Genomic DNA, 13,695 nt, shown 5'->3' on the forward strand with positions numbered 1-13,695 from the left:
GAAACATGTTGCATGTGCTTCAGCCAAATGACTATATCTCAAAGTCCTCAGTCAAGCCTGGAGGAACAGCCTCCAGTAAATCAATGGCATCATCTGATATTAATGCAAGGGCATAAATGGGATGAGTAGGCCACTTAGGGCAGTCAGGGTCGGGGTCTATATTGTTACAGAATCAGTGCAACAAATGCAGAGAGGATTGGGAAGTCAGTAAGGGAGCTGCACAGAGATCACGTAAAGGTCCAATCGATCTTCAGTGGTAGCTCTTAGTCAAGTTAGCTCAGGGTGGGAAAATCTTCAATCCTTCAGGTCAACTCAATAAAATTAAAAGGGATTATTAGTGTCCACCGCTGCAGTATTGAAATTGGGAAGTTTGTTGTGGGGATTGGACGCTGCATTTTGGATGCTGAGGGGACAATAATTGTGTGGGGGTTGAGGGAATTCAACATATAAGGGTCTGTGACAATATTGCACTGGAGGTCAGGGTTACTGCAGGAGGGGAGATCATCAGTGGTCACACACATTCTGGTTTCAACACTGGAGGGTGGTTCAGCACAATGGCTGACACGTCTAAGCTGTAGGGCTAGGCTTCAGGGGGTAACGCTGGGAAATGAAGTCATAATTCAAAGAGGTTTGGAGAAACACATTAAAGTTTAGTATGGATAGACAGCACAGGATATCTAGGGAAGAAAGGAATGTGGAAGTTTGGGGAACCCTTTGCTTAACAGGCTGCACCTGCAATTGTCAGTACGGTACCAACTGTGACCTGTGACACCTTTCATACTTACATAATTCGTAAGACATTCTGGCTATTGAGGGAGTGCAGCGTAGGTTCACGAGGTCAATTCCTGGAATGGCAGGATTACCTTACACTGAAAGACTGAAGCGACTGGGCTTGTATACCCTTTTGTTTTGAAGATTGAGAGGGGATCTGATTGAGACGTATAAGATTATGAAAGGATTTGACACTCTGGCAGTAGGAAACATATTTCCACTGATGGGTGAGTGCCGAACCAGAGGACACAGCTTAAAAAGCGGTGCAGGCTCGAAGGGCTGAATGGCCTACTCCTGCACCTATTGTCTATTGTCTATTGTAAATGCGCACTGGAAATGAAAAATGGCTGCAGCCACACCCAGAGTGGGTAGACTGAGTTTTTTTTGATATCTGAATATGCTTGTGAGTAGTGTAAGGTCCTTCACATGAGATGTTTGCCATGTCCAAATATGTGGGATACAAATCTGGTCACAAGCAATCTTCACCATGTCAGTGATCATTACAGACTGAAGTTAATCATCTCTGAGAAGCAGAGATGACCTTAAAAGAAGTATCTATCGACCACAATTTACAAAGATAATCCAATATAACTATATTCATTCACCAACATGTTCTGAGATGCAATGCTGCCTTTCTTTTATAATGTAAGACATGGTGGGACAAGTATTCAATAATCATACAGTACATGTAGTATTTGTGGGACGTGGTTTATGCTGCATTTGTTGCAATAAGGTCCTTATATCAATGGTCCATGTAGAGGCATTTCTGAACAGAGGCCTCCATATTCCAGTCTATGAAGGACTATGCTAGATCATCAAGGGGCTTATAAGGATTTTACTGGGAAGTGTGGCCTACCTTCTGCAAAATAGATGATGACTCCATTACATAACACATTGACTGAGGCTAAGCACAGATACAAAGGTGTTCATTCTTCTACAAGCACCAGGATGTTGTAGACATAGCTTTGCTGAAGATGAGGTTCTGGTCTGGGGCTGCCTTGCAGTATAGTTTAGAGAGAATGTATATGAATTCTTTGATGGTCTTCACAGCTGAGGCAAGTAAAGAGGTGATATGATGAACGCTGAAGAGCTAGGAGAGCGGCAGAAACCTTTGTGCAGGAAGATGAGGGCATTGAGCTGGAGGAACATCATCTTCAGCATGATACGGCACTGCAGCATCAAGCTCAACAAGCGAGTCTGGACTTAATTGTCACTTGGTTCCAATAGATGTGGGCAGTGATCATTCAGCAATTGTAGATTTGTTACTGCTCAAAACATGCCTGTCTGTTCTCAGAAGAAATTGCAGCTTTTGTTTATATTTACTTTGCTTTTGGTTGTGCTGAATAATAACAAACCTTTTCAAAAGTGTGAAGGTTTTCCAGCATGTAATGATCCCACGTTAAACAATGGAAAAGTACAGTCAGTCAGGCAGCATCCAAGAAGCAGGAGAATTGACGTTTCAGGCATAAGCCCTTCATCAGGAAACTTCATCTTAATGATGACGGGCTTATGCCTGAAATGTAAATTCTCCTGCTCCTCGGATGCTGCCTCACTTGCTCTGCTTTTCCAGTGCCACACTTCGACTCTGATCTCCAGCATCTGCAGTCTTCACTTTCTCCACATTAAACAATGGCAAGATGTTAGGTTTTAATGGTTATAGTGGACGTTCAGCATCCCTTACACAATGTTCTAAAATGGGATGGCACTAAGAATGAGTAACCTGTGTTATTTCATTCTTAAGTAGCAATACATTTACAAACGGGCACTTGTGTGTGCAATGATGTGTCAGCTATGCCACTTACGTGTCCTCAGAGATTTTTGTTTGGTTCCTCCCTCATTACACGTACTTTGAAGGGCAAAGTCTGGCTGACAGCACTTGACTTTGTGCACAGCTGGGCTTTAAAATGGCACCAGCAGCAGGCAAGGTCCCAGCAGTGGCAAGAATTTCCACTTCTCATGAGAAGGAAGTGACCTGTAGAAGTATTTGCACAGCTAATGAGATGAATTGTGGACCATAGCATGAGAAAATGTGTAAGGGTTTACAAAGGGCTTACCCTCCACGAAACTCGCCAAAATTGACACAAATAGGAGTAGATCATTTGTGGTAAAATTCAGCCAGAAATTACAAATTCATTTCAGTGCAATACCTCCTACTGGGGCTCTAGAATGTGTACAAACTGGGGAAGCAATTGTATCTCCTTAAACAACATGACTGACTAATTCTTAATATGCAAAATCTAAATCAGGAAGCTTGAATTGGAATAGTTAATTCAAAACTGAATCCTGTACAGAAAAGAAAATATGCAGAGAAAAAGAAAGATGGGACTAAGAGATGGAGATATAAGAGATAAACAAAGACTAGGGTTTTTAAAATCTCATACAAAATTAAAACCTGTAGTAATGAAGACTTCACACTTATAAATGTGGTTGGCAATAATCATGCCTTTGAAATTCCAATTACACTGCAGTGGACAAGTCTTAACTTTTTCTGATGGGTTTAGAGGATAACAACCTTATGCAGTTCCATGCATTCTAATGGTGATTGTCTTGGCAAGATACCAGTGTGGAAAATAGCAGCTTCCTGATTTCTGTATTTAGCTGCAGTGTGTGATCACCGGAAGTTGCTTTTTGATTTACACCATCATAATAGTGAACATTGAGAGCTTCACCATTATTTTTACTGCTAAGTCCAGACTATAATTTATCTTCAGACTATTTGATTGACTATGCAAATGTTAGGAAATCAAATTGGATGAACAACTTTTTATCGTTCCACTGCCAGTTTAATTTATTACCTGGCAAATAAGGTGAAGCAAAAGCCGAAAGATTATCTTGAATAATAAATTCCTTACCATTTCTGGAAATTACTTTTAGTTTACTTGAAAAAGAGCCTTCTTTTTACCGTATTGAATCAATGAAAGGGTTTATTATTTCAAAAATAAAGTTTTTGCCATCTATGAAAACATAATTGATAAATTTCTGAATCCTGAAAAATAAATCAAAATAATTTTTAAAACTCTTTGGAATACAACATTAAAATATTGGTCTGAAATCACTAGAATGCAAAAATATATTTAGTTGAAATTCATTGCTGTGTAATAATTTTCAGAACAGCAAACAGAATAGAGCATACTATTTAAAATATTAAATCAAAATAAAATCCCTAAAGAGAATGAACTATGAGTATTAAACATATAATTTTGAGTATGTTTGTTTATGCAGTCAAATACCACGAAAAATATTCTTCAACTACTTGAGGACTGCTGTGTGTCTAGGTTGCTAGGAGATGTTCTGCACTGGGATTTCCATTTTATCTTCCATTCTATCAAGAGAATTGGAATAAAAACAAAGATAATACATTAGATGTCATTCTATTGTTAGACATGTAAATTAATAATGAAGAAAAAAGATACTAAAAGTATTATATTTGTATTATGCTTCTCTTCTGAATCACTTGTAATCTAATTTTATTCACACCAATAAATGCTAATCTTACATTAAATATTTTATTTTTCTTTTCAACGTTATCATACTAATCTTTTTCATATAAAAGGATTTATATTTGATAATTTAATTATTCTCCTTAACTTTGTTTCACTTCTATGTGCAATAAAACAGTATTGAAATAGTTATAGGGCTGTGAATAACTAACCAGAAAATAATGCAATTGAATGGAAATAGTTTAATTCAGCTAAAATGTTCGGCTTGTGATGAATTATAAAAAGATTGTAAAATGTCTGAGGAGCTTCCCATTTATAGTATTACAGCAATTCTCAGAGTCTTTGAGGAAGACTTTGAATTCCATATCGACTGTTAAAGATTTTACTACATATAAAAATACACACAAACATATAAAAATACATGTTAGGAATAGGAGTAGGCCATTTGTCCCCTCGAGCCTACTCTGTCATTTAATAAAGTCACAGCTGATCTCATGGGATTAAATCTTCTACTTTGGCATAGCAATGCTGGAAGTACATATACTGGAAAATTGAAATATCCCATATCTGCATGGGGCTCCTAAAGCTTAACTGTGGGTCATTGCCTCAGATGTTAACAACTATGAGCTTGAAAATATATTAATCACATGCAGGATTATATTTTCCTTGTTAGTTTACACTAGTTTACACAAGTACCAATTGAGTAAGAAATCATTTATTCATTTATTCTCAATTTCTTTGCAAACATTGAGAGTTCAAGACTATAGGGCAAAATGTAATGTCCTGAAAAGTGGACACAGGGACTTGCAGCCATTTATTCAAAGTTTGGTAACTTTGTGTTGCCTTCTTTTTTAAAGTAATCCCCCACTTAGGCATCCAACCAATAACATGAGTAGCTAGCACCAAATAAAATGAGCCGGCACCGCACTTAGGTGGTAGTGTGGGAAAAAAAAAGACAAAAAAGAAAAAAAAAGAAAAAGAAAAAAATAAAAAAAAATAAAAAAAATAAAATGAGCCGGCACTGCTTAAAACTAGCCAAGACCTTTTCATGTAGTGCACTCTGTGTTAGAAGTTGGCCAATAAGTGGATCTCGAAAAGTGTGGTGCCGGAAAAGCACTAAAGGTCAGGCAGCATCCGAAGAGCAGGAGAGCATAAGCCCTTCATCAGGAATTCTGAAACGTCGACTCTCCTGCTCCTCAGATGCTGCCTGACCTGCTGTGCTTTTCCAGCACCACACTTTTCAACTCTGACTCTCCAGCATCTGCAGTCCTCACTTTCTCTCAAAAAATAGACATGGCTAGTGAAACATTGAATAATGATAATCACTTGGGAGATGTTTAACGCTGTACTGGATGGAGTTTCTCAAGGAAGTGGTGGAACATGGGAGATGTGTCATGTATCCCCAGACCATGTGACTCTTCTGGTACAGAATCATAGAATCCCTACAGTGCGGAAAGCAACCATTCAGCATAGAGCAGGCATTGGGTCAAAATCCTGGAACTCCCTCCCTAATGGCATTGTGGGTCTATGTGATGATGCTGCTCCTTTAACAAGGTTGTGTTGTCCTTGATTTTTTTCAAAAGTGTTATACAAAGCAGAGTAGCCAAAATGTTTGGGTTGATCTACTTGAAGCTTTTAAATTAAAAAAAACACTTGTACAATGGAAGAGGAGTGGCCAGCTCTCCCAGCTCAGCTTTTCTCTGGTTTGGTTTGGTTTGGGTTTAAGTAGTCTGGCTGTTCAGAGCAAGCAGTCAGTTTTTTGATGCTGCTGGTCTAAGAAACAGCTACATGGAAGAAGATGCTCCGTGCTGAATCTCTCTGTCATCTCTCTGTCCTGTAAGACTCTGTGTTTGATTTTACCTTTTTTGCCAAGGGGTGTTTATGGGGATTGTTGCATGAATTTGGAACAGCATCATTAAGTTGCAATAGAGTCGATCGGATATTCAAAGAGGTTGTTATTCTATATTCTGTTCTCTTTTGTTTGTGTTTCATTCGGTAATCTTGCAAATAAATTCTGTTTTGTTTAAAGCTAACTGGTTGGGCCAGTTGCATCACTCCTAGAATACCCACTGTACAGTCGCTTAAAACAACTAGCAAAGATAGGGTCTGGGCTACTTCTTTGAAATATTTTGAGGGGGTCTGGCCTGGTCCATAACATCTACAGACAGCACGTGGACAGCAATGGTTCAAGAAAGCAGTTCATCAACATCTTCTCAAGGATGGACTGAGAATGGACAACAGAGCTGGCGCAGCCAGCAGCACCAACATCTTGAGATAATGTTTTTACAAAATGTAAAAAAATTAAAAAAAATAAAAAAAAATAAAATGAGCCGGCACTGCTTAAAACTAGCCAAGACCTTTTCATGTAGTGCACTCTGTGTTAGAAGCTCAGAAAGTATTAGGAGCAGTTTGCTGTGGATGTCAATGCCAACAGTTGAGTCGAGAGAACTTGTGCTGCAGAACTTGTGGCAGCACAGTGGCTTAGTGGTTAGCATTGCTGCCTCACAGCACCAGGGTCCCAGGTTTGATTCTAGCCTTGGGCAACTGTCTGTGTGGAGTTTGCACATTCTCCCCACATCTGTGTGAGTTTCCTCCGGGTGCTCCGGTTTCCTTCCACAATCCAAAGATGTGCAGGTCAGGTGAACTGGCCATGCTAAATTGGCCATAGTGTTAGGTGCATTAGTCAGAGGGAAATAGGTCTGGGTGGGTTACTCTTCGGAGGGTCAGTGTGGACTGGTTGGGCCGAAGGGCCTGTTTCCACACTGTAGGGAATCTAAAAATAAAGTTCATGACCTCAGATGAGTGGTTAAGGTCAGTGGATGCAAGTTCAAATGATATATCCTGCCAGCTGTACAAATGGTCTTGGATACTGTTCAAGTCACCAAATGTCCATCATTCCCTTACTAACAATATCTATCAATCAGGACTCATACCTGGAAACTAAGAGCTCGACCATACACTTAATACTGCTACAAGATTCAGATTTGTCTCAAAGCATTTTTATTCTTCAACTGTTATTCAACTACATATCACGGGAGCACATTCCACTCCACTCACTGGCACACTTTACAGGATAGGGTGACACAACGGGAAAAGCTAACTGGAATGGGGTGGGGGGGGGGGGCAGATGGTGGGGAGGAATGACATGTTGGTCTATATGTTCTGACCTCATGAATGAAACAATGTTGGCTATAATTGTGACTCCCCATTGCTGAGGCTGTTTCCAGGGAAAGAGCAAGAACTATTAAATTCCCTCTTCTCACATTCTTCTGATTTACAAACTGCAGGTAGTAAGCATGAACAGTTCCCCTCAATGCCCGATGTTATCCTGTGCTTGTCCATTTTTAGGTTCTTAATTTCATAATCAGCGTTGAATTGTGCTGTCATGCACTTGCTTCCATCTCTTTCTTTGTATACTTACTTTCTTTCCTTTAAATCTGCATTGTTATCCTTCTTCATTCTCAGTCCGTATATTACAGGTTAATGACACTCTTTCCCTGGATGCCATTTTTAACTCTCTGCTTATGCTTCATCTAAACTCCATTGTACACATTCATAATTGCTGTTCTTTAATTTAGACTGCGCGCAGTCGATTTGATCTGCAGGTAACAATCATCCTCCTTTACTGCTCACTAACTGCATCTTGTCCAAATGATTCTTTATATGTGTTCACAAGACAATATAAGTTCCCTAAGTAGGTCTATTTCTCATATGGTCTGAAAGTTATCACCTTTCATTTGCATACATTGGATTAAGATATTATAAAATTAGCAGATGTTCCATTTAACTCAATATTTTGCACTGCAGGTTATATGGAATACACATCATGAACTGTTAGTTATCTATCTAGAAGATGAAACGTACTGTAGTGTCAGATTGATTTTTTTCTATTTTTATTGAAAGATTTTTTTAGTATTACATTAAACCAAAACAATACAAATCACAACAATGCAAAAAGAACAGGACTACACTCAATTACATACATGTAAAAAGAAACAACTAGATAAATAAATAAATAAATAATATGACCCACCGTGACAAAACAAAAACTCTCGACTATCGAGAGCACTAACTTGCACATATTCACATGTTCGTAATTCTTCCTCTCAGGGTATTAGATTCACTAGACACGACCATCATGGCTATATAAAAGCCCTTATTAGCCTGGCAGATAAATCTGAGTCCAGTTAATCCAAAAAGGGCTGCCACGTCTTATAAAAATTCTCAGTTTTTTGGTGTACCATACTTGTAAGAAAATCCAGAGGGATATGCTACATGACTAACTTACGCCAACCCAACGGACCTGAGGGGTTTTCAGATACTCAACAGAGCAAAATGTTTCTCCTTGGGCAAAAAGTATTTTCCTATGTGCATCTAAAGGAAGTACACTGGGCAGGCCCAGAAGAGAGGAATGGTCCATCTCCAATTCTGTCCCCAAGATCCTCTGTATTGCACTTACCACAGCGCTCCAGTATGTCCAGAGCCTGCGGCAGGACCAAAGGCCATGAGTGAGAGGTCCTGTGCTCATTTTACTGCGTTTGGGACATGTTGAGGATACTTCCATTTTGAATTTTGTGAGGCGATCTGTGGCCAGATGGGCCCTGTGGGGAATCTTCAGCTGTACGACATGGGTCCTGTTACAAATCGTAATCTTTCTTGCATTTTCCCAAATATTCCTCCCACGTCTCAGAGAAGATCTTGACTCCTAGCTCTCTCTCCCAGACCTTACAAAACTGCACAACCTCGCCTGAAGGGCCACACCCCCAACAGGTGATAACGAATGCTGACAGAAAGTGTGTTCTTAGCGCTATGCACCCTCTGCTCTGTGTCAGATCTATAAGGGTCAGTTAGAAGTTTCATTCTTTTTTGAATGAAATCCCTGATTTGAAGAAAACAAAAGAGGTCTCTGCTAGGTACTTGTACTTCCAAGTCAAAGGACATCATTGTTTCCCCCTCAACGAAATCACCCAGGCAAGACACACACCTTGTTGCCCAGAGTTTAAACCCAGAATCCATTATACCTGGTTGGAAACCCGGTATACTAATTCACTAGTAAGTCCATCAGGACCGGGCACCTTTCTGCTCTGAAGCTGCTTCCCAGCCTCCTGCACCTCCCGCACTGATAATGGGCTTTAAGGAAAGACTCTTGCTCGGGGGTTACATCTGGAAGATCCAGGTTCTTGAAAAAAAGACTCCATCTTAACCCGCTCATCCTCCCAGCATTCAGACTGATATAATTTGGAGTAAAATCTCCAAAATGCTGCATAAATCTTTATAGAATCACAGTATGGGTTGCAGTCCCTTCCCTGATTGAAGGACATTCCTTTTCCTGACAAGCTATGCTAAGTACTTGCCTGGTTTATCATCATGCTCAAACAACCTTTGTTTCAAAAAAGTGAGTTCTTTTTTGGCTGTCCGTGTGAGCACGGATTTCAGTGTAGATCAAAGTGCTGTGACCCTCTGTAGCTTAACCACTGAGGATCTATTAAAGTACGCCTCCTTGACTGCTTTCAACCGTGTTTCAAGCAAGCATTGCTGCTTTCCCTTCTGCCGCTTCTTACTGGTCGAGTAGGAAATAATTATCCCCCGGCATAAGCTTTAGCAGTTTCCCAGAGGATGGATGGGTTACTGGCCTAGTCTGAATTAATGGCTAGAAAAGCTCTGAATTCATTGGAGAAATACTCAATGAACTTACTATCCTTAAGAATGAAGGAATCCATTCGTCAGTATCCAAGATATATTGTTATATTGCCCTTAATCTTAACTAATAAGTATACTGATGCATGATTAGAGAGGGTAAGATTCCATATTGTACAGGACGCCACCGAACCCAGGAGAGCTGCAGGGGTTAGAAAGAGATCAATCTTAGTATGACACCTGTGTGGGTTGGAGAAGAATGTTAACTCTTCGAGGAGAAAGTGAGGGCTGCAGATGCTGGAGATCAGAGCTGAAAATGTGTTGCTGGAAAAGCGCAGCAGGTCAGGCAGCATCCAAGGAACAGGAGAATCGACGTTTCGGGCATTCCTGAAGAAGGGCTTATGCCCGAAATGTCGATTCTCCTGTTCCTTGGATGCTGCCTGACCTGCTGCGCTTTTCCAGCAACACATTTTCAGCAAAGAATGTTAACTCCCTGCTTATGGGATAGAGACATCCAGCTAGTTTTAGATCTGCACATAAATCAACTAATTGTTGAGATTGTAAAGAAGGTATTGGTGGCCTTTGGGCATTCTGTCTACCATTGGATCCATAAGACAGTTAAGATCCCCCCCCCCCCATAATAATGTGCTGCAACAAAAGGTTAATCAATTTGGAAAATGCATCTACCAGAAATTTAAGGGGATGAGTAGGGGGACATTTAAAATACTGTACTCTTCTCCATATATCGTGGCTTTGAGGATTATGAACCTTCCATATATATCTTTCATACAATCCAGTAACTTAAATGGGAGATTCTTCCTAACAAGTATGGCCACTCCTCTACTCCTAGTATTAAAAGATGAGAAGTAAACCCATTCGAACCTACTCTGTTGTAATTTCAAAAATTCCCAAACATTTAGGTGCATATCCTGCACTAGGGCACTATCTACCCTCTTCCTTGAAGACTGGAAACTATCTTTTTCCTCTTGACTGGCGAGTGGCTCTCCCCGGTGTTCCAGGTACACCATTCATGCATGTCATTAGCCATAATAATCTGTAGCAACATTTCGACTCCAGAAAGGAAGAATTCAAATCACAAAATTGCTGAGCCTTGATGAAAGCAAATGCACAAAACATAAAAACTATACAGACTAAATCAGCTACAACTAACAAATCTTCAAAACTTTCAAAAACTATGTACAACAAGAACCAAAAAACAAAAGAAAATACAAAGTGCTAATGGTACTGAGTAGGGGCACTTACCCTCCACCCAAAGGGGGCACTACACATCCCAAAACCTTGTCTTCTGCCCCATTGCCAATATGGCAACCAGGGCAATTGAATACAAAAACCGGGCTTGAACTGCCCGTAGTTAGGCATCTAGCCATTGCAAACACCTGCTGACCTCCTTCTACCTACAGCTGCACCATAGATAAAAGCAAAAAGAGAAAAAATAGTAGCGTTGAGGAAGGAGTTAAAAGTGAGTACTCTGTCCATCCCCAAGTCTAAATTAATGCTGGTTAGTAGCAGAAGAAAATCCAACAAGACTTCCTTTGAAAAGAAAAAAAAAATATTTCCTGTATCTATTAAATCGTCCAGTCTAATTTAAAGTGTCCATAAAGTTTTTGCTTTCCCTGGAGAGTCGAATGAGTAAGCAGATCCATTGAAAGCAAACCTAAGCACTGCTGGGTACTTTAAAGTGTACTGGATCCCGAGATCCCTTAATCTTTTCTTGCTATCATCAAAAGAGTTTCTTTTCTGGATCACTGCCGCCAAGAACTCCTGACAAAACATGAACCTGGAGCCCTTGTGAACTAAGGTCTTTGGATCTTTCCCCAGGGTTCTGGAGGCTTCCATGATTCTTTGTTTTTCCCTGAAGCGGTGAAACCGCACGAGGATAAGGTGCGAGCACTGGTCTGAACCTGATCTGCATGCCATAACCTGGTGAGCTCTTTCAATTTTCACCCGCCCTGTTCGACGTCTAAGTTGAGGAATTGCAGCAGCCAGTTCTCAAAATATTTCACTGGCTGACCGCCTTCCATCCCCTCCAGCAGACCAAAGAAACGGACATTTTTCCTCCTGCCCCTACTCTCGAGATCATCAACTTGATCAATTAAATTATGGAACTGCTTTTCAAGGGCTTGGATCCGATCTTTGGGTGCAACAATCACGGTCTCTGCCATTGTGGTTTGACGCTCGACGTCAGGTTCGGCACTCGAGGTTTTCAAGCTGCCGATTATGTTTTTAAATTATGCAGAGAGCAGGGCCAACTTACTGTTAAACTTTTCTTCGAGCTTTTTGCACAACTTCCTGAGCTCCTCGACAAGGGCCTGGTGAGAAACTGGGTCCACCGAACTGGTGTATGTTGGGGCGTGCGTGTGTGTGGTGCCATAGTCGCACCTGCAGACAAACTAGGTGCCTCCAGTAGGTGCCCCACATGTTGGGACATTGTCGATCCTTTTCCGTTGTTTGTCAATTCCACAGAATAAAAGGGGATCAATCGAGATTCTATAACTATTTCAGTGTTGAAATTTAGCGAAATGGTTTGAGTTGGGTGGGTTAAAGCACTGCTTTGCTTGTGCTGTGATGCAGAGCCCAGCAAAGCAGTCCATTCAGATTGCTGCCATCTTGGAACCCCTGTCAGATTGGTTTAACACTGAAGTTTTGTGTACTTTGAAGATCTTTGAACTACTACATACTTCTCCACTCCTAACCCCTTTTATAGGTAAAATGCACAAATATATCTGAGAGTATAGAAGTGAGGAATGGTGGCTAAGTGGTTTTGGATAAATGTGCTGAGTAAAAGAATTGGAACAGGCAACCTCAGAAATCTTCCAGGTCTTGATTTGAAGACTCATTGTTAAACCAACAATGAACATGGTACAGATTCTTTCCCAAAATTCAGATCACTGCTCAAACTTTGAAGGCATTGGAAGTCCACTATGAAATTCACGCCACTAGCATCACCTCCTCATGATGCTAGTATGTGCTGAACAGAGGGTGCATCCTTCTTTAGGCCCCACTGGAAATCAGCCTCTGATCCTAATCAAAACACACATCTGGAATTTACTATATCTTTCAGATTTTAATTATCCTGCACTCTGTAATTTGCACCAGGAGTATATTGCAAGCCCTAAAAAATACTGCAGTTTTTATAAGACCATAAGACATAGGAGCGGAAGTAAGGCCATTCGGCCCATCGGGTCCACTCCGCCATTCAATCATGGTTGATGGGCATTTCAACTCCACTTACCCGCATTCTCCCCGTAGCCCTTAATTCCTTGTGACATCAAGAATTTATCAATTTCTGCCTTGAAGACATTTAGCGTCCCAGCCTCCAATGCACTCTGTGGCAATGAATTCCACAGGCCCACCACTCTCTGGCTGAAGAAATGTCTCTGCATTTCTGTTCTGAATTTACCCCCTCGAATTCTAAGGCTGTGTCCACGGGTCCTAGTCTCCTCGCCTAACAGAAACAATTTCCTAGCGTCCACCCTCTCAAAGCCATGTATTATCTTGTAAGTTTCTATTAGATCTCCCCTTAATCTACTAAACTCCAATGAATATAATCCCAGGATCCTCAGCCGTTCCTCATATGTTAGACCTACCATTCCAGGGATCATCAGTGTGAATCTCCGCTGGACACGCTCCAGTGCCAATATGTCCTTCCTGAGGTGTGGGGACCAAAACTAGACACAGTACTCCAAATGGGGCCTAACCAGAACTTTATAAAGTCTCAGTAGCACAACAGTAGCACAACATATTCCAACCCTCTTGAGATAATTGACAACACTGCATTCGCTTTCTTAATCACGGACTCAACCTGCAAGTCAACCTTTAGAGAATC

At 40.7% G+C, this 13,695-nt stretch overlaps 1 long non-coding RNA gene across 4 annotated transcripts in view; it reads right to left on the reverse strand.

Moving 5' to 3' along the window:
* Positions 1-13,695, reverse strand: part of LOC122562106 — a 41,437-nt gene that overhangs the window by 3,388 nt on the left and 24,354 nt on the right. For 3 of the 4 annotated variants that reach the window (XR_006315222.1, XR_006315220.1, XR_006315221.1), the window contains exons 3-4: positions 4,002-4,093; positions 3,624-3,757 (exon numbers count right to left, since the gene is read on the reverse strand). This is a non-coding gene — a long non-coding RNA (uncharacterized LOC122562106). The other variant, XR_006315219.1, reaches the window with a different exon arrangement.

This window comes from Chiloscyllium plagiosum, chromosome 24, assembly GCF_004010195.1.
Source record: "Chiloscyllium plagiosum isolate BGI_BamShark_2017 chromosome 24, ASM401019v2, whole genome shotgun sequence".
In the NCBI taxonomy this organism is placed as follows: Eukaryota; Metazoa; Chordata; class Chondrichthyes; order Orectolobiformes; family Hemiscylliidae; genus Chiloscyllium; species Chiloscyllium plagiosum.